The 22,562-nt window shown below is 46.0% G+C and overlaps 2 pseudogenes; one reads left to right on the top strand and one right to left on the bottom strand.

Moving 5' to 3' along the window:
• Nucleotides 1–4,328: 4,328 nt before the first annotated feature.
• Nucleotides 4,329–9,277, bottom strand: LOC136459561 (uncharacterized; annotated as a pseudogene).
• Nucleotides 9,278–19,775: 10,498 nt separating this feature from the next.
• On the top strand, nt 19,776–21,264 carry LOC136456933 (myb-related protein 308-like; annotated as a pseudogene).
• Nucleotides 21,265–22,562: the final 1,298 nt, after the last annotated feature.

Below are 22,562 nucleotides of genomic sequence, written 5' to 3'. Positions count from 1 at the left end.
ACCACTCTCTTTACTTTATCGTAAACTAGTTGTCAAGCTCTTTAGTGTAACTAGTTGTAAGAGCTTGTTTGCTTGGTTGGTGTGGCTCTTTAGTTAGCCTTTAAGAGCACACTAACATAGGGTAGTGTCATAGCTATTGTGTGAATAGACACTATCTAAACTAGAATTAGGGTAGGTGGCTTACATTTTGAGTAGGCTAGCGCAACACTTGCTTCGCCTCATAATTATCTAACCATTTTGTTAAGCGTTGTTGTAGAAATTTTTATTAGGCTATTCATCTCTCCCCTCTAGCCATTAGGACCTTTCAGCCGCGCACCCGCATGGGCCGCCGGTCTCCTCTAGACCGCGTTCGCGTTGGGCAAAGGTCGCTGACGTCGGCCTTGCTGCCTTGTTGGGTTGTGAAGCAAGTTCTAATTTAGATTATAAGACAAATTTGTAAAATCAATATAAATTTATATAGTAGACCAAAAATTATGAAATTAATTTTGTTAGTCTTCTAAAATTATGATCTACCTGTTAGTATATTTTGTTCACGTAGTTTGATAATATTTTTGGAAGCTATATAATTAATTTAAGGTACTTAATATTGTAAAGATATAAACTTATAGGAATTGTTGTGATAAATTGGTGACAATGTTGGATCTGAAATTATTACAGTAGGCTCCTAGCAATATTAGGTATTCACTGTAATTTTTGTAGCTCCTAAATAATTAGTTTGCTAGATAGACAATGATGTCCTATTTTGAATATAGTAAATCAAATAAATAAAATATAGAAACAACCTTGGTTTATATAACTAAAATAATTGTTGGAAAATAACATCTTATTCGACCACATGTATATGTAGCATAAGTACGGTCGTCATTAGAACTAGCTCATTAGCTTGTGAGGCGTGATCGGGTTTATAAGCATTCCGATTGTCGTTGATTATTTGCATTTATGTATTTGCATCAATGCATATCATATAGGTACGATGATGGATCAATGGATTAATTAAAGGATGATTGGGAATCCGAAGATGGTGTAATGGTATTCTCTTCAGGAGATGATGCAATGGGCTTTCTATCCAGATGATGGTGGATGATCTGAAGATGCAAATACTAACTTTTGGTTATATTTTACCCAGGAAAGCCCCGGTGCATAACTCCTACTTTTTCTGTAGTTTAAATTATATTTGTGCATTAAGTTTTAAGGTATATATATACATATATATATATACATATATATATATACATATATATATATACATATATATATATATATACATATATATATATATATCTTTATCCTATGAGTATTACTAGTATGACATGATCGTGTAGATTGCTATGCTATAGGACTCCGGTAGAAGTCGAGTAATGGCTGTCACTCGTGAGAGATAGGAAATATATTATTAAATTATTATCACTTGGAATATATAAAAATGGTAGAAAAGAAAAATGGTGACCGGGTAGGGATATGGTTTGGGTATTGGTGGGTGTAAGAGGTTGTGTCGCCGTGGACGCGGGGCATAGCTTGGTTACACTGTTTTCCCTGTCTGTGTCGGTTAAAGACCGATCGTTGCATAAGCCATTGAGGCAAGTCATGGACTTATTATCCCGAGCACATACTTGGGTATGGGCGCTTGGAAGACTTGTTGCTCTCTTGTCGTGGGTTCCGGCTCTTTTCGGATCGACTGTTAGGGTTTCTTTTTTATGGAGGAGGTCCTTGCACCGCACTGACTCTGGGACTCAGACGCGGGGGCTTGGAGTCCCAATTTGGACGGGGACCTAGGACCCCAGGACAGGAGGGTGATGGGTTGGTTCTGCTTGTGCCTTGGGTACAAGCGGGACATGTGTTTTCGGGGTACCCAGCTGGGGGCATTGATTCGTGAATCGTCGGGCGATCTAGTACGGCTTGTTTCGTGTCTAGCACCGTAGTAAGAACTGAAAGAGGAAAGATAGAAGATGAAAAAAGAAAATCTGATTGCTTACCACCTGCTTGAAGTAGCACAGGTGCTTACATAGAATGGTTAATTAATGAACCAATGCGGCTATTAATAAAAATTGAATATAAAGACGCACGCTTAGTAATGCTTCCCGCAAATGCAATAAATCCATAAGCCATAAAGCCTTGCATATCAGTCTTTTCTTTTCTCCTGTCGGGTAAGTCTTGCTGAGTACAATTGAGTACTCAGGGTTTTATTCCCCCTGCTGCAGGTGATAGGTGGATGCTAGAGCTGACCCTTGTGTGTGAATACCTCCTGGTGGGCTCAGCGATGATTCTTTTATGCTGCGATCATAGTTTTTATTTATAACTCTCACCAAATGCTTTTATAAATGAAAGTTTCATAATTTGTTGTCATAGTTTATATATCAATACTTCATCATGTCATGAATAGATATTTATTTCCGCTGTAATTCTGATCACATGTTTATATTCCGCTGTTCAATTAAATTGTTCATAACTCTGATAATATGATTACATTCCGCTGTTATAATAATAAATATTGTACTATGATGTTGTATTAAAAGTGGTGTAAGAAATGGTTAAGAATGATGTAAGCTTTATTCTCTCATTCGTGATCCTGATGGAAAAATATGGATTTTCGGGTTCTTTCCTGGGTGTGCGCGACGGAACCGAGTAATTTAGCGTTCTCCTTCGAGTGCTTAGTGTATAAGGAAAGACGAGCACTCCTGGGAGACATTAGATTAGGCGGTTCTGCCACATTTTGCTTTCCAACTTGGGTGGAAATCAAACTGTTATTTTTCATATTACATTTTCTAACTTCATTATCTATTAATTGTATTGGGTATTCCGGTTAATCCAAGCCTATACTTCATCATAAAATCCAACGGCGTAGGTTCTTTCTATTTTTTTATAATCTCGTAATTGTATTGGGCATGGACCCTTTAATTTAATTTAAACTATTAGATCATTATAAGAAGTAATGGATTGTGTTCTTTTTTTATAATGAATCTCTTAATTGTATTAAGCATGCTCTTTGGTTTAACCAAAGCCGTTAAATCATCATAAAATTCAATAGTGTAGGTTCTTTCTTTTTTCGATTAGTCTCATAATTGTATCAGGCTTAGATCCTTTGATTTAATCTAAGACGATAGATCGCCATATAATTCCTTTTTTCGGTTAACATTATAACTGTATTAGGTATGGACTCTTTGGTTTTAATCTAAGTTGTCGGATCATCATATATAAAATCTGATGACAAATGTTCTTTTCTATTTTTATATTAATCTCATAATTGTGTTAGGTGTAGACATTTTGATTTAATTTAAGACGTTAGTTCATCATAAAATCCAATTGTGTATTGCCATTTTATTTTTTCTGATTAGTCTCACAATTGTATTAGGTATGGGCTCCTCTGTATAATAAACCATTAGATTATTATAAAATCTAACAGTGTAGTTTTTTTACTAATCTCGTATTTTAGGCCTTCTCAACGAACGAGATTAATCTCACAACTATATTAGGTATGGACTATTTTGTTTATTATAAAATCTAATGGTGTAGTTTTTTATTAATTTCATAATTTGTTGACTTCTTTTGTTGGCTAAATACTGTACTAAAATAATAAATACTCTCTCTGTCCCTAAATATCTGTCGTTTTCGCTTTTCGAGAAACAATTTTGACTAAATATACAGTAAAAATTATTAATATTTATGGTATATAATTTATAATTAGTATCATTGGAAAGATCTTTGAATATAGTTTTTTAATAAATTTATTTGGAGATATAAATGTTGCACGTATTTTTTACAAATAGAGTTAAACTTGCGGCACGCACATCAACAATGATAGTTATTTAGGGACAGAGGGGTAGATGCATGGTATAGTGGTCCAGTAGAAGAACCAACCACTAACAATTCATGGTTTCACGTACTCCCTCTATCTTCAAATAAATTAATTCCTATAATCCGTGCAAGTGAAACTATCTTAAGTTTGACTAACTTTATAAAGAAGAGTAACAACATCTATGACATAAAATAAGCATATTATGAAAATATATTCTATAGTGTATCTAATGATACTAATTTAAAGTCATAAATCTTAACAGCCTTTCGTAGAAATTCAGTCATAATTTAACTTAAGATAACTCTAGAAAATTATTTATTAAGGACATGGAGTAGTAAAGATGTATTATTTGGACCAGCACTGACGTACTGATCCCACAAAATAACAAAGGCACGATCGGCAATGCCAACGTAGGTACTACCACAGCGAAACAACCATTGGACCAAGCCACCAGGCAATTGAGCGGCCGAGCAGAATGCCATAGTACGAATCCAGATAAGGGAGATTGTGGCGCAAAGACCACGATAAAACAAAAAAGTCTGATGCCACCCCAAATTTACCAAGTACTGCCTCGAAAGCAGCTCGATCAACATTTGCAGGTAAACAGAAAGCACTCGATCAACATTTACAGGGAAACAGAAAGCAGCACGATCAACAATTACAGGCAACAGAGTTGGATAAAAGGGCGTACACAGTGCAGAGAGCTCCCGCTCTGTGCCACTAGTATAATACATTTTACGCCAACACTATCTAAAAGCCTAAATTTCTATGTAATCTTTACACATTTACAGGGTCGACAGTTAAAGGTCTATATATTTTGCAATCGAGATACATTGCTGGACCGCACCAATTCAGGTTGTGGGCAGAAATTGATAGCGCATAGCCCCCTTAAGTTGAGAGGAAGGAAGACATTGTTCTCCTGAAATCAAACGACTTTAGAGCTGATTCTGGTAATGGGCTGCTTCCGGGCACCCACAAACCACCTCTGTGCGGCAGCACAATCTGTTTGTTGATACTCTTGTTATCGCCATCAGTCGTCTCTGCTGTAGGAGATTCCTTCTTTTTCTTCACAAATTCAAAGAACTCCGCAACTTGCCGAGCATATCTTCAAGGAAAATATAAAAAAATACTTGAATGTGGGATTTTAAAGCACATGGAGTGTTCAGATAAAGATGCGTCAAGTTTTGATATGGAAAAATAAAATCAAGACAAAGAAAAGTTTGTCATCACAATAATAATTGCAAGAGGAATCAGACGCCAACACGAATTTATTGCACGCAGGACTTGGTCTTGAAAAACAGCTCAAATTAATAAATGGAGCAAGTATATGTACAGCAGCATTTCAAAGACTTCCAGATTGCTTATGAAGTGAGTCACAGAATCAGTATATGTTCATTTATTCATGGTCAAGAAAAGAAACCACACAGGCACGCCTAGCCTTCAATCAATTAGTTGTTAGTAAAACTTTAGCAGTCAGGATGCCAAGAAGCTAGAACTTGCAAGTTGCAAATTAGGCCACGTGAGATGGTCAAGGAACAGGAGCCACAAAATAAGCTACATTTATAACAACGTCACATAGAAACTTGTTGAATGTAAAAGGGGCGTACCCAGTGCAGAGAGCTCCCGCTTTGTGTGGGGTCTGAGGAAGGGTGTCAGTGGCAAGCCTTACCCTCGCCTGTGCAATGCGAGGAGACCGCGACTCGAACCCGGGACCTTCCAGTCACAGGCGGTAAGACTCTACCGCTTGCACCAGGCCCGCCTTCAGAAACTTGTTGAATGTACAGAAATTTTCTTGTGGAAACATTAAAGCCAAACCTAACCCCAAAGATATCCAAAAACACGATAAGCTTAAAATTTACACATTGAACCCACTGTTAAACCACTGTGCTAGCAAATCACAGCTAGTCCGCACTATTTGTACTGTTAAACCACTGTGCTAGCAAATCACAGCTAGTCCGAACTATTTGTATCAGATAGTTCAATTCAAAATACAATACTTTCAATTTTATACCATGTATACATAGAGTTCATTATTTTACAATTGCTTAGTAAACCACTATCTACAAAAGGACAAAGTTTAAAAGTTGCCAATTCAAATGCCTTAGGGAAAGGTCAATGTCTATAGCCCGACTGCAGTTTAAGGTGGGGCCCAGATAAATAGGCAATAGTTATTGCATCCGACACAATGTATATGGTTCAATTGGGTCTTAAGTGGGTCCCATGCTATAATTAAAAATCCCACAATTCTCCAATCAACTCTATCTGCACCCCATCGTCCCTTCCGTCTGTTGGCCAAGCTCGTTTCCCTCCATGGCTCATTCCCAATCCTCTCTCCACAGCAGTGCAGTATGCACGCGGCTATTCTTAGCTGGAATCGGAGCCATTGGCTATCGAGTCAGAGCCATTGATCTTCACAGCCTCGCCCTAGTCCCTGCTCTGCTTACCACGCCTGTGCCTGGGCCTCGTGGAGCCTGAAGGTCGCAAGCCGAGTTCGGAAGCATGAGGAACTTGTGGTGATTGCGCATCTAGCAGGGGAGGTCCTCCCCGATCTGCCGTTGGCAAACCTTTCCAGAGCTCCTCTGTCCCATCTGACCAAATCAAGTTCTCGTCCAGAGCCCTCCCTTGAGCTTGCAGAGGCGTATGGGACCAGATCTGGTGAGCTCCCGGTGGTGGCGCCAAACCGCCAGAACCAACTGCCGTACTTGAGATAGGGCAAGAGTGAGAGAAGAAACAAATCATTTTGTATTCCTTATGCTCGAGCAGTAAGCTTACAGCGCACCTTAAAGTTTTTTCCCCTTACGGTGCAGTTCTACAATGCTTATTGCCTAGGAGCAGTGCTGCATTTATTGCTTTACGTTAGCTTTTGCAGGACACTGTGGATGCTATAGTCAACTTCCAGCTACAACGATCAGTTAACACTAATGGAAAATGAACAGAATATTAGTACTTATGAAGTATAGAACTTACTGTCGTCTGGCTTCAATGTCCTTGTTAAAATCAATGTCATGTTCGCAGTCCAGGATAAGAGCAGGAACCTGTCAAGAAAGAGCCTCAGTGCCTCACCCATGTGACCAAATAACTCCTTACTAGATCACTATAAAAACATGAAAAAGATTGGAGAAAGTTACCTTCTGGATACTTGAATGCATGTGATCTCCTTCCAAGTAGAATACCCTATCTCGTATATCCGCAGGCAGGGAGCCCGCCATATGAACTGGAAGCTGACTGACGGACAACACGCCAGAACCTCCTCCCTTGGATGGAAGTAACCAGCTCTCGTGTTTCTCATCCAAACCTCGAAGGTAATCAAGAGTAACACCACCCTCCTCTGATCTTTTTCGCACCAGCATTCTGTGGCAAGTATAAGGGCTAGCTCTTAGATAAATAAAACCATCAGGGATAAGACCTGGGAGTGATGACACAACTGGGTCAAACCAAGAGTCATAAATGCTGATCTCCATCTCATTCATCCAGTTTGCTTCATGCACAACACGAACAAAAACCTGAAAATCAGCCTGTTCGTTTGTTGGTTTCAGCCAGGGCTTATCACCCAGCCAACAGTGTTTTCCTCTCATAACAAACCATCACCAGTCGGGCTTATCAGCCCAGAAACCAACCATCGAACGGGCTGAATATCAACAAAAACCATTCCTTAAAATAGGAACAGAAATTGACAAAACAAAAGACCAAAAGGTGAAATTCAAATTACATCAAAGCATTTGATCCGTCATCAAGGTAGTTTTTACAACAAAGGTAAACCTACCATTCGATCACTGAAAACGCTTCTTTCCATCAGCCGAAGAGGTTTTATTCCACACGCAGATTCCTTCTCTTGCATGACTCTTGTCACAAATACATAATTCTGGAAGGTGTATGCATACCTCTGTGGCTCCGTATAAAAAGCATCAAGTATATTGAAGTGTTCAGGGCCAACATCCTGCCACTTAGCAATAGGTTCAGGTACAATTTCTACAAGGTCACGTAGTTCGATAGTTTCACTGGCTATTCTTTGAAGGAAGGTAGTTTTCCCAACACTGATATTCCCTTCTACACAGAAGGTCAGCCTCCTATTTTTAGGAAGCTTATATGTATCGGTGCCTTTCAGCTCTTCATCAACATTCTCTTTAATGAACAAAGTTATACTCTCAGCATGGTTCTTGTGAATGATGCCAACTGAATTTTGCAAGAACTCAACCATCTTCTCATTAGACTTGCCAAAGAACTGCAAAATACTCACAAAATGTTAGCACTTAGCACGAATTACATTGACCTTAGATTAAATAAACATCATTCAGACATTCAGTAAATAGTCTCCAGAATAGTCACAAAGCAGGTTTGGCAAAATAAACCAAGAGCAAAAGATAGGCCACAAAGTGAACCACAAAAGTAATTTGTTCTTGCTGTTTTCTCATTAGAATTTCACCATTACAATTAGTCAGATTTAGAAAGTTGCACTGATGAGAGAGTACAATTTCAACATATACATTCAACATATCAATCTGTAATGCTTTTGACAGAAAAAAGAAGGGCACAAGAAATTAGAATATTCTAATTTTATCTTACTAAGCATGGGAACAACTGGTTGGAAGAGAAAACACAACATTTAAACCATGACAATATGGGGACAGCCTCGCAAAATATAGTGTGAGCCACATGAAATCAGTTTATCCCGTGATTGCTCACGGTGTTGAAGACAGGCTTTGAAGCTAAGAGTAAATTGAGAGATATAATCAGGACTTGATGTAAACTCCTGCAAACCATATAAGAGTATAACAACTCACGACCCCTTTGAGTCCTTTAAAAAGAAGGCAGTAGAAATTTAACGTAATCCATATTCCATGAAACAGAACACAGGAATAGCTCAACGCACACCTTATCCCTGTAAAACTGCTTGAGCTGCGCCATGTCATCGAATCCCTTGTCCACGAGCTTCCTCAGGTTCCGTGGCCCGACTCCGGGAATGGCAAGCAGCTCCCCACTTCCCACCAGCGCATCACTCCGACCTCACTGCTTCCTCTCTGGCGCAGCGCGACCCCCGTCACCCTTCTCCCTCTCCTCCGTATTGCCCCCGCGCCTCGCCGCCTCGGCGGAGCAGAGTCCCCGCCTCCTCCCAGCGTCACAGCGCAGCCACGGCGGCGAGCGGATGCGGCCAGGGTTTGCGCCAGGGCACGTGGGTACGAACGGGCTACCAGCCAGGCGCAGCGTGGGCATGCGTGGGGAGGAGAGCAGCAGGGGGGACGCGGAAGCGGCGGCGTCGAGCAAGGAGGCGGCGCGTGGGAGGAGCTTGTGCATCGCTGGCTGCGGCGAGGGCAGGCTCGGGGCTCATCAATGGCGCTTCGGTTCGGGTTGAGGCCGCTGGGCCGGCCCACGTGGGTGCGGCAGTGACGGCGAGTGGCGCGGGGTTAGGGTTTTGGGGATGTCATCCGTCCCTCCATGAGTCAGGTAATCAGGTTGTTGCTGCCTTGTCGGCGAGGGGGAGGGGGAGGGGGAGGAGGAATTGGCGCACGAGTAGTGTACGGGGCCAGCGTGAGTCGTGGTCCACGAGAAACCAAATCGCTTAGACGAGACGGCCCGGTGCGTCGTTGTTTCGCCGCCCTGGCTCCGGCCCTGCACCCGGTGCATGGACTGGATCGACGATGACACATGAGGTGGTGGTGGTGGTGGTCCTGTTGGAGTGTTGGTGTTGTGGGTCGCGTTGGTAATTTCGGCCCAGGCCTTTTTGCCTGCCCTGGGCTGGACGACTTATCATATGGGCCACAGGTCTCCGAGGCTCTCTCCTGGGAAAGCTTGGCTTGTGATTGACGAAACATTTGCGGGGAAAAAAATTATAAGGAAACACATGCGTTTGTAAGACTCTTTGGAAATTTATTCACAAAAACAAAAGAGTCTTACAAACAAATCACGAAACAAAAAAGGAGACTAAGAAAACCAACAGAATTACACAAAAGCTTCTAGCCAATTGACAACTGATAAGAGGCTCACATTTTTGTTTTGCTCTAAAGGATAACCTGAGCAGACTCTTTCCTGAAGATCATTTTGCAGTGCTGAATAGAAGGCTGAACTTGAAGAATGGAGGCTTTATGTTCCTTTGCTGACATGGGAGGACTTGAAGAATTCTCGATAAAAACGTGAAGAATGGAGAACTCACGATAAGAACTGCACACATCTAACAGGACTGCGTGACTCAGCGTGTGTTTCAAGACTGTAAATCTATCGATTTTCCAGTGTATCAACTTCAGTCTGGTCAAATTGGATGATGCTTCCCAGTAGCAAAGATTAGATATAGAGGAGTGGCCGGGGCTGCTAAGTGAAACCCGGAACCTTTCGTTCCCGACTTCTCCCAATCTGACCGCATGGACTAGGGTCGCGAAACTGGGGGGGGAAAACGACTGCAGGATATACAAAAGCGCAGCAGAATTGACCCTGGATGGATCATGCACGATAATCTCCAGCTGTTTCAGGCCGTGGCCTCGATCGCTGAAACGGTCAGTCCGGTTAGGCGGGCTCTGACTATCATCGCAGGTCATTCAGCTGCATGCTCCTGCTGCAGTCCTGCAATCGCAGTCGCGCGCACGTAGGATCTGGAAAGTGGAAACCCACACGGCTCGCCGGATGCAAAAAACAAGCATTTTAAAGCATACCTGCGCACGTTATCTGTTCTTGGGAGAGTCTTAACAAACCCGTCCGTCAATGGTGGCGCGAAAGCCATGCGTGGCCGAACCGTAACAACTTCGACGACGCGAATATGCGACGAAAGCTACGTCAGTGCGGCAGTTGAGCAAGTCAAAATGGCTGCAAACAGGAGATGACAGATGAGCAGATTCCAGTCTAGTTTTATTATTTTTTTATTTTTTATTTCGGATGGAAGTCAGCTGTTCCTTAATCTGTGTTTTTTATTTACAGGAGTCAGGCAGGACTTGTTCTGCATGCATGCAGAGTTGAGTCATGTGTGGGGTCATTATTTACCAAGCATCAATGATGGAACAGAAACAAGAAACAAACGCAGACACCATCATTTTGCAAATTAATAAAGATGGGCAGAGAACTTTTAGGACAGGAAGCTAATATATATCGGCAGTGCGTTACTGGTGCAGAAAAGATTCTTGACGGACGCTAAACATTTGTTTTTTATATTCAGTAGGGACGGCATCAGAATTCAGAAGTACAAAAACATTATCTTCGACAAACTATTGACACGGTCCCGTACTATTCAGTTAAAAAATGCTTCCAACTTCTCCTGAAATCGTTGATGGAGATATATTTTACTTAATCACTCGAATGATTGAATGTAGTGCCGCATGCAAGTTGTGAAGGCACAGTCAGGTAGGTTTAGGCAAGGTGTACTGGCGGCCAAAATGGCGAGATATAAACAAAGATAGCATTGGCAAGAACCGCCACGGTTCGGTAGGCCTTAACATCTACCTGTCCTCACGTGCCATATGATCACAAAAAACTGTAGCGGCGTCGTCTCCATACGTACATTGCTAAAGGCACATGGTGCGGTTGAGACCTGCCATTCTATACGCGTATGCTTCTGCTGCTTTATAAACGTGACGTATGTTGTTCAGTAGTACAGCACCAGAGTGTTGTTATTTGGTGTTTTAACACTGTAGCGTCATGCCTAGTAGGCAGGGTATCCGACCAACCGTGTCTAGGTGCAGCATATAGCTCACTCGCTGTACTGCAAGGTCAATGGAAATGGTAGTGATTTCTTTCTAGCTTCAGTAACTAAACAATGGCAAAGTCATAAGGGGAACAAGTCTAAGATTCTCCTACTTCCATCTATGAATTGATCAATTACTAGGAGCATGTATTGTATTGCACTGTCACTACTAGCTCACTATGACCGTGCCACATTCGCTAGCGTTTTCTATTACAGTAAGCAACCGCTGTTTCCTTCCAACTTGTAGAATTGAACGAGTAAACACCTTGACTCGCTGGACTCGACTCACTACATCGATGGTCCACCAGATTGTGAACTGAGCACTGCTTCCTTAACATATGGCTAGAGAAAAACCTGATCAACGGGGACCAGAATCCACTGTCCAGTCTCCACGGTAAAATTCGACGAGTTCACTCGGTTGATGCTTGCAGACAAAACACCGAGACTCCAAAACAAAGACTCGCACGCTAGTTCGGTGATTTGCGGAAACACCGGTAAATAGCTGCTCATGCTCATGCTCATGCTCACCTGGCTTCTAACTGATATCTGACCAGGCAGGCTGGCAGAGATCCTCCCCTGATTCCGAACGAAACGGTCGGCAGTGTGACAGTGTCCAGTCGGCACCCCGGCAATTAGCATGCGATGTGTCGTTGACTTGGGCGGAGTCTCCCTGCGCTGCCATCCCCGTGCTATGCACGCACGGAACGGGCAAGCGGGGGACAAATAAAAGGAAGGAATAGTCGAGGCCATTTCTTAAACACGCTTTCCGTTCTATTCCTTCCGTCCAAAAAAAAAAAACATAATTCTAGCCTTGAATTTGAACACGAAACTTCTGCTGTATTGTTTGATGCCAGGACATACTTCGAGAAAACTTTGTATCGCACGGTGTACGTTAATCTGAAACCCATTCGTCGAACCGAAAAAGGGGAAGGAAATGCAGCCGTGTGGCGTCGTAATACGTATGTCCTGCGTGGAGGACTTTATGCGAGCCGGATAACGACTTGAGTCATCACTTCACCGTAGCGGCGTAGCAGTTCGAATAAAGTCACTAGTCCCTAGCTTAGCTTAACTAACCGCGTGCTATCCTCTGCCAGGTCGAGCTCGCGAGGACGAGTTGTCTCATGCACTGAACCGTACCCGAGCGGTAAATGCGAAGACGAACAGCGCGCACGTATAGGTACGGTACAAAACCATGGTTGCACTGGTAATGTCACCAGTGATGGACCTTACCGGGGACCGAACCACAGCCATGCACGGACCATTCTGCCTCTACATAGGATCTGGTACCGATCAATGTAGTCTAGCAGTAGGAGGCCTTGGTACCTGTACGCGTGCATCCACGCACGTCGTCGACGGACGTACGTAGCCAGGACATGGCACCAACCAACCAACCTAATCACGACAACAATTCTACGGGGAGTGCAGTACTGGAGACTCCGCACCAACCCCCCAGCTACAGCACCGCGGCAGCTAGCTGCGCGAGGGCCCAAGGCAGAGTCATCCAGGCGGGCGAGGGCGAGGGCGAGGGCGAGAGCGAGAGCGAGAGCACGGCCGCGACGCGCATCTGCTAGCTTGTTGGGACGCTCGCGCCCACCGGGTGCGCGCGTGGTGGTGGGAGCCCGGCTGCCCGGGAGAGGGGGGCCCCGGGGCGTCACGGGCCGGCAAAGCTGCGCTTGCGAGGCCTTGACCCCGTACCAAACCCGGGCGCCGCGTGCGCCCGGGCACCAGGCAGGTCAGGCACTTCGCACCAACCGATCGTCGTGCTGTGCTCTGCTGCCTGGGCGGATGGATGGAGGAATGGAATGGAGCTGGAGCTGGAGCGGCGGATGGGACGGTCGCGTCGCACTTGCATTTGCACCCGTCGGATACGGCGGTGGTTCGTGCTTAATTGGGACATCCTTGCTGCCTTTTGGCATGCACTTGGCTGAAAGCTACGTGCGCCCGACCGGCCCGATCCCGGCGAATCCAGTACAGTCGGGCGGCCCCTAAATTCACTGTTCGTTTCCTGCTAGCCCGTGTCGGTTCCGCAGGCACTGATGGTGATCGCACATCCCATGGAACACAACAACCGACACTAAATTACACGACAAAGATGCCAAACCTATTATTTAACTTCATCGAGATATTAATTCACGCCCGTTTTTTTACTACATGAAAAGAACACCTTTTTTTTAACATTTTTTCGCTCATGCCATCACTTATCTACACAGAACAAGATGACAAAGAAGGAAGACCGTCGTCGGCTCCATGCCTTCCTTCTGAAGCCAGGCGCCGATCCAGCTGATGCGACAAGCATTCACTGCATCCTGCCTACCCAGTCCGACGATCCGACCGAATCCCTGTCACGGTGTCACCCTCTGGTGATTGGTGAGAGCACGCCGCAGCCTGCAACTGGCAACTGCATGCCTGCAGGCGGCACGCGCTGATTTCACTGCCAAAGTGCCGGCATTCAATGCATACGGGAGATTCGCCACTGTTCCGAGCCCCAGCTGACGACGCCTCACCGCGGACTTTGGTGCCAAGAGCACGCGAGTACGCGACTGCTTTCACCGGCGTGGGACCAGGCTCGAGAAGGCCCTTTTGGCATTTTGATTGAGCTCGCATGCTCGCCCGCCCAATCGACCTCAACTGGCTCACCACCCTCCAGTCCTTTTCCTCCGTACTAGCTTCGCTACTACCACCTCTACCTCTTGCATTTCCAGTTTCGGATCTTCAATGCAAGCGCGAATCTGCGCAAAGATTTCCAGTTTCTAGCGAGGGATTGGAGTTGGTTGTTAGCCCGTGGTTGACTCTCTCAATCTCCGTCCCGGGACGCCTTCTGGAAGTGTAGTAGGAGTTTAACATGAGCTCAGAAAAAAGGTTAGTCGCAGCACCCCTGTTTTTGTCGCGATCAGTGCCAACGAGACCAGTGACGGTAACAGAACCGACCAATTATACGAAATTAAGTAAGAAAATCATCCGCCAGAGCAAACGATTTAGCAAACTTAAACCCGTATAACCCGGTAGTCCGTGAAATCGCGAAGGATTTCAAACCAACTTCCATTCCAGCCAAGATCGTAATAAGTTTAGCGGTCACCATCACATATTACATAAAAGTTCGTAATCTCAGATACATCAGAGTTTCAACATAGTTATTACAAAACCAGTTCGAATAAAAGTAGCAGAAGCCATTTATTCAAACCACACATACTCACGCGGAGTTCAAATATAGTGCCAGCGAATGATCATCTCCAACAAAAGCATCAGACGAGACATAAGGAATGACCATGCCCATGGTCCTAAGCATCACACATCGCAGGATAAAGGCAGTTGATACAGTAGCCGTAATACATCTGCCCATCTGCAACAAGTGGGAATAAAACCCTAGGTACGAGAAGGTACTCAGCTAGACTTACCCGACATAACCGAAAATAAATGACACCAATGATTATGAAGGGCTTTATAGTAGGGTAGCTGACTCATTTGCAAAAGAAGCATTTTTAGCATTTCAAAAACATTTCTAAAAGCATTATTGTCAAGTTAATTATTATTAACCTGTCGACTAGATTTGCACCTATACTAGAGCAAACACATGATTAAGCAGATAGTGATAACCCATGATCATTAAACAACTTTCATACTGTCATATTCATTATAACTATCCAAGTGTTCCATAAACATTTACTACGATGAAGTCACTCAAGTCAAGTGCTCACTATCTAGGAGCGATGGCGATTCGAATCGATTCCTAACCAACTGGTGATTTATTCCTTACACGAACCTCACTCACCCGCTAAAGTGAGATATTGATCACCGAGTCAACTATCCAGGAATCTCGAGTTTGCTAGGAACCACATGTACCCGGGGGCCGACCGACTGCACTTTGGTCTTATCATCTCGCCTCCGTGTCCTACCACACCTGCTTCGGCACAGTGCGCTGCGGGCAATCTACTCGGCCCGAATAATCTCCCAGCTTCGCGATCGGAAGGTACTTTATCCGGCCAGCTAAATGTAAGGCATGCATTCAACATGACTCGAGGCCCAACAACGGTCGGTCCTTAATCGACACAGACGGAAAGCACTACAGTCCAAAACTCTGCAAGTCTCTGTCCGGTCTCAACTTCATTTAACACTTAGTTATAGCATGACTTCATAGTCATCCCAGCAGATCCAGATAACCACCTATAGCTCGCAGGTGATAGAAAATCACCCGACTTCTACCGGTCTAAGCCAGCTAAGCATTGACTCGACTGCGGATACCAGGGTAACAAGGATATGGTATAACAAAGGTAGACAAGGTATAATGCAGCAACGGTTGCAAACAACTCCTGAACTTAATGCATCAATTAAAATAAAGCATTTAATTAATAATTGCAAACCGGGAGAAAATGCTCCGGGGCTTGCCTCTCTCGAAGGAGCTCGGACGGTGATCGGGGCACTCCGGAAGTTCCTCAACGTCCTCCTCGTCGGCTTCGGGCACTTCCTGTGGCTGCACCTCGAGCTGCTCCTCGGACTCCTCGGGTATGACGACTGGGTTCTCGATTTGCGATCCTGTATGATGCAATATGCGTAAGTGCTTATGCAATCGGTGCATCGGATGAGATGACTACAATGGATATGTTTGAATGCAAGGTAGTCAACATCATTCAAGAAAATATACTACAAGCACATGTCATCTACTGCATTCTCTTCTACTACTAATATGTTAAGTCAACACATCTTATTAAATGCTTCAAAGATACACCAAAGCTTTACTAATTTCTTAATCCCACAAAAAGCAACACTTAATTAAACCCTAATTAATAATAGGTTTGAATAGCAACCTCTATTTTTCTTGCTTAGAAAAATCTTAGAAAATTACTACAGCATAGTACTACCCTAAGTAGTCTACTATAAGATTTTCATGGTATTTGAATGAATGGATTAGCCTACACAAAAATAACAAGCTATGGCATGATTATGAACATAAAAATACTTTGAACTGTGAAAAGTGTCAAACAACAGAGCTAGTATTTTTCCTAGGTTCTTCATAGCATACAATGACTGTACAAAAATTATCACATGCATGTTTTATACAAAGTTTGCTCTCTAGCTAAAATAACAAAAATCAGCCATTAAAGGTACTTGAACTACACCTCAAAATTTTCCCACAACATATACATGAAACATATTTTTCCTAGGAAGTACATTACATAAGAAGATTAACAAACTTAGAAATCATATTTTTCTGAAGCCTATAGATTTTTCTACCCATTTTTCAAGTTATCAGCAATATACATGATTAAATAAAGTTCTACAGAAAGTAACTCAAAAGTGACATGCAATAATTTTTCCAAGTAGATCTGATGATAAGTAACCTAGACAAATTTATTTCAACAGATTTGGAGCAACTTTGAGTATCCAAACATTTTTCAAACCATTTCTATTTTCAAATAATAAAGAATAAATTGAAAACAATTCATCCTATTGCTACTGGGCCAGCCCGCTGGAATCAGCTGGCCCACGGCCACATTTGGCCTGCGCGGCCTGAGCGAAGGGAAAGGGGGAGGCGGCACGGCAGGGCGTCGGCCCATGGCCTTTCGGCCTGGCTCGACCGAGGCGAAGGCCACGCCGGCGCTGCGACGTCGCGGCGGCGCGGCTCGGCCACGAGGCCGGCGGCCATTTCCGGCCGTGACAGGACGAGTTAGCGGGAGCACGCGGTGCGTGAGAAAATGGCGAAGGCGGGAAGGTAGCTAGGCAGGGTGGAGAAGAGAAGGAAGGTGCCTTCCATGGCGGCCGAGCACGGCAGCGCCATGGCCAACGGTGGCGGGGCGCGAGACGTCACTACCTGAGCTCGATCGGTCGGCACAAGCACGAGCACAACGTGACGGAGAGCGAGGCGGAGCTGCGGGCGCACGATCGCTGGCCGAGGTGAAGGAGATGCGGCGGATTTTGCCGGCAGGTGTAGTGGCGCGGCGAGGGGAAGAGTGAGGGCGCTCGGTGCTGGCGGAGAGGAGAGGCAGCGCGGGAGTGAGCAAGCGAGCGCACCGGCTCCAGCAGAAGTAGGCGGGCGCGTGGGCGCGGGCGCAGGCCGGCTGCGACGCGCGGCGGCGTCGACGGCGCATGGCCGCCACGCGGCGCGCGAGCTCTGCCGCGGTCGGGCGCGGCGCGGCGCGTTAGCGAGCAGGCGAGCGCGGAGGCAGGCCAGGCGCGGCGCTGGGCTGGGCTGGGCCAAGGCGAGGCGCGCGGCGCGGCGGGAGGCTGGCTGGGCCAGCTTCGGCCATGGGCCGGAAACGAGGCGGCGGCCCGCGACTGAGAAAAGCCCTTTTCCATTTATATTTTCAAGAAATTTTTAAATGCCAGCTTTCAAATATCATTTTGAGCAAGAAAATGATATCTTTTGAAAATGTACCAAAAATGAAAGTTGATTAGAATTTAATTATCTACAACTTCGCTTTTATGACCAAAACCAAATTCTTTCTAGATTTTGAATTGTAAAATCAAAGTCCATGTTTAACTCAAAATCGTAATTTTTGGTAAATTACTTTGGAAGCAAAATTTTGAATTAATTTGAATACAAACCTTGCTCCAAAAATTGAACTAAATAATCCTAGATGATTTACAATAGTAGCCAAACATGTTTTACTAACTAGCAAGTAAAATCAGGGCAAAACAATTCTAACAAAGGTATGCAACATTCAGGTTTCACAACATGTTTCATATGTTTGGAAGCAGTGTTTCAGTTGTTATTTACATGGTTAAGCATGTATGATTAGGATGCTTGATGATACATGATATGTATGATTTGCAGTGCCTAAATGCAGGCATAACACCGGGGTATTACAGTGACGAATCGTCAGAACTCATTAGCTAGGGCGGTGGACAGGCAAACAGTTGGGCTGTTCGTTTATTGGTTTCAGCCAGTCTAAATTAGCTAGTCAATAGTGTTTTCCTCCCACACCAAACCAGCATCAGCCAACCCAAATCAGCCTAGAAATCAACCAGCGAACAGATCGAGTAAAGTAAGCACTGATGGCATAGTGTACGTCTCCTACCATCGAGCAGTAGTAATCGCCGGCGTCAGCGTTGGTGTATGTCACACCGGCCACGGGCGTTGGGCCGTTGAGCGAGCTGTGTACGTACTGTAATGGCGACGCACGAATGGAGTTACAGTAGCTTGCCTTGCCGTGCATTGAATACCCTGAAAACGCCGTGTCGCCTTTTCGAATTTCGACCCGTGTACAGTACGGTGCCACTCCGTTTTTTCAACCTGTCTGCGGTCACAGTGTCGTCACAGTCCTGTCCACTCGCCCCCCCTCGTAATGCTGACAGGTGAAAATGACTCGGATCAGAGAGCCCGCGGACGGATAACCTCTCTCAGGCCCAGCCATAATGCATGGAGTACAGCTCTTCTCCGATCCACCGCGTACCCTGCTGCGTGCCGTCGATCGGACGGACGGCGGATCCGGCGGCCGTGCCGGGCCCGCCCAATCGTCCACCCGAGCAGAGCAGTTCCCAACGGAAAGGGGCAACCGGGCATGTTCGTTTTGACCCGGAGGGACACGCTGTCTGGCCCCCCTCTAGTTTACGCGATCCGAGCCCACCAACGCTACCAAACTCCGCAACCTACACGGCTAACTGGCGCGCGAACTACCAAATCAGGACTACGGAGTACTAAATTATTGGCTCTCCGTCCGCTCCGGTCCACCACAGCCCACAGGGCTAGGAGTACAGGAGAGAGGGACGGGGATTAAAGAGGGAGGGGACTAGCCACACATGACGAAACGCTACGAGCACAGGCAGCACAGCTCATGAGGTAGCTAGCCAATCGGTGGCGGATGCTCCACCAGAATTTGGAAACTAGTACCAAACTTATTCCCCGCCTTCTCTCGTCGCGTCGGCCTTTTTCTAATCATCAACTGGCCCGCCCCGAGTTAGCTAACCACCAGGAGAAAAAATGTCTCCCGCACTAGCGGGAGAGGTAAAGTGTGAAAAGAGAAGCTAGTGCTAGTACAAGTGTAATGAGAGGGGTTCCGTAAGCGTAACTAACAAACTACTCCACCGAGGATGATGGACGGATTGGTCTAATACAATACTACTACGGCATGTTCGCTTATTTTATAATTCATACTTTTTAGCTTGTTTTTTTAGCTAAAATAATATTTTTCTCTCACAACAAATCAGCCAAAATAATATTTAACTTGTTTTTTCAGCGAAGGCCAACGGAGCCTACGTACTCCAGGACGGTAGAAGTAGCATATGTAAAGTTGGCAATAATGTCTAAACTTGGGGGGTGGCTTTTTTTGCTACAAAGTTCAAAAGAAATACAAACTCACCTTTTTAGCCACTCACCGCTCTACCCATGATCCATCCGCCACAAAACTACTCCAGTATAGCACACGGGCGAGGTCGGCGGAATGATCAGGCGCGAGGCATGCGACTCGCCTACAGGCCAGCGCGGTCAAGTGACACGCCTCACCTCCGGCAGGGTCCAGTCAATGGGAGAGAGAAAATCCACGCTTCCTCACACAGCAGCGCCCCCACCCCCCGGCTGGCCGGCCCGGCTCCCATATATCCACGCTCCGCTTCCTGGCCTGGCTATCTCCTCCCGCCTCCCCTGTTATACGTTAACAACCAAACCAGAGCTCAGGAGGGAGCTCCAGGCAAACTCGACTCGAGCTCAGAGGCCAGAGGCGCCCGCCAAGAAACACCTGCGTCCTGCGGCGGCGGCGCGCGCAAGAACACAAGGGAGCTGCTAGCAGGCATGGGGAGGTCTCCGTGCTGCGAGAAGGCGCACACGAACAAGGGCGCGTGGACCAAGGAGGAGGACCAGCGCCTGATCGCCTACATCAAGGCGCACGGCGAGGGGTGCTGGCGCTCGCTGCCCAAGGCCGCGGGCCTCCTCCGCTGCGGCAAGAGCTGCAGGCTGCGCTGGATGAACTACCTCCGCCCAGACCTCAAGCGCGGCAACTTCACCGACGACGACGACGAGATCATCATCAAGCTCCACGCCCTGCTCGGCAACAAGTAAGCGCCCGGCCGCCGTTCACCCCGCCTGTACTGTACCATTACCGTCGCTCTGGATGGACTCCTTTTCCTAGTCGTAAGTACTTCGATGATTGATCCATCGGTCGGCCCATGCATCGCGCAGGTGGTCGCTCATCGCGGGGCAGCTGCCCGGCCGGACGGACAACGAGATCAAGAACTACTGGAACACGCACATCAAGCGCAAGCTGCTGAGCCGCGGCATCGACCCGCAGACGCACCGCCCGCTCAGCGGCGGCAGCGCCGCCGCGGGCAGCGGGCTCACCTCGTCCAGCACCGCCGGCTTCCCGTCGCCAGGCGCCAGCACCCACCAGGCCCGCGCGCCCGGCCATCGCCATCCCGCCCAATGTGATGTTCGCGCGCCCGGCGCCGCCGGACGACGGCCACAGCAGCAGCGGCGGGAGCACGGACGCGCCGCGGTGCCCCGACCTCAACCTGGACCTGGACCTGTCCGTGGGCCCGCCGTGCTCGCCGCCCAAGACGCCGGCGGCCGCCGTGTCCACGCCCACGTCGCAGCAGCAGCAGCGGACGACCATCTGTCCTGTGCTACCACCTCGGTGTCCGCGGCGGAGAGGCCTGCAGCTGCAAGACCGCCGCGTCGCCAGCGGGGTTCCGGTTTCTCCGGCCGCTAGAGGAGGGCCAGTACATATAGGCGTCGTAAATCACCGTAGGGAGGCAGAGGCAATACCCAAACAACCTGTAAAAACAACAAGAAAAGAGAGTTTCTAATGGAGATGACTTTTGTGGATAATGAGAGCATCATTCTCATGTTTCCCTTTCTTCAAAACTGATTTGTTCTTCTTTCCGTTTTTTGAGTTTGTTGTACGGTTGATTGATCGGTCGGGTGCATCATCTCGTGAATTTGCGCATCCGATTCGGGCGCCTGCGTGACATTTGTGCCATGTCGCCCATGTGGGATATACTAGTGCAAGAATCCATCGTGCGGTGGGCTGTTGTTGGTAGGTACACAATTTTTTTTTTCTTTTTATAGATTTACTCAAATACAGTTGTCTGATATTTTTTCTTTTAATCCGGTTGCTTCCAGGAAATAAGAAACACACAAAGCAAAATTGTATCTGGGTGCTCCCAGGAAATAAGAAAGCACAAAGCTAAGTGTGGCAAGTTAGGCACCGGAGAATTTTGGAGACACTAACATGGCCTTGTTTTTCCGGAAAGGTTTCTTTCGTTGTTTAACTGTGAGAGTGACAGCAATGAGCTTGTTTTCTCTGAAGAAGCATGGGATGAAACCGTGAACGCGGTGCCGTAGTGGTAGTTAGCCAACCAACCCAGGTAGGTCGACTAGTAAAAGGACAGTGGGAACATAAGTAAAACACACAAGATAAGTGCCGGCAGCTTGCTGGATTCGAAGTAATCCTCCACGTTTGCAGTGTAATTTTTAATAGCATCGGTCAAATAATAATATAAATGAATTAGAAATCCCTTCTCCGGCGCACTCTGTTTTGGATATGGGACATAGATGTATAGTTTGGCCAAACTCTACCACCAGTGTAGAAAAAATTCAAAGTTCCAATGGAGTTTTTGTATGGTTTGAAACATGAATTTTCATGCTATAAAAATATACGGAGCATCAGTTTACGTCCTAGTTTCGCTTGGCTTATAAGCCATACTTTTTGCAGTCAACGAACAGTATTTTTCTCTCACAATAAATCAACCAACGGTACTTTCAGCTATGGCTTATCAGTGAAGCGAACATGGCATTATATAGCTTGACGGAGGTTGGTGATTCTGTGTCGTACATCGTGTAGGATTGTTCTTGTGAAGCTGCAATGCTGCATTCACACGTTTAGTGAGATGGACACGTGTGCAAATCAACACACTTTCGCAGTAACTGTTTCGGGACTGTTGGTTAGAGCTCAGCGTCTATCTAGGTTGAAAAATAGCATGAATCATAATTTTTCCAGTGAAAAGGAGATGAATCCCCATCGGAATCTTCCTTTACTTTTCAGCTTTCCAACCACCAACTTGTCAGCCTGGAAACTGGATTAGTGAGTTCTTATCCTCTTGTCAAACCATGAACGAGAGTTTCTTGGAGGTAAGTGTAACGCCCCGGCCTAGGAAGACGGCTAAGATTCACTCTACACG

This window comes from Miscanthus floridulus, chromosome 6 (genome assembly GCF_019320115.1).
Source record: "Miscanthus floridulus cultivar M001 chromosome 6, ASM1932011v1, whole genome shotgun sequence".
Lineage (NCBI taxonomy): Eukaryota > Viridiplantae > Streptophyta > Magnoliopsida > Poales > Poaceae > Miscanthus > Miscanthus floridulus.
Note: the sequence above shows the minus strand (reverse complement) of the source record. Positions and strands in the feature narration are given on the sequence as shown.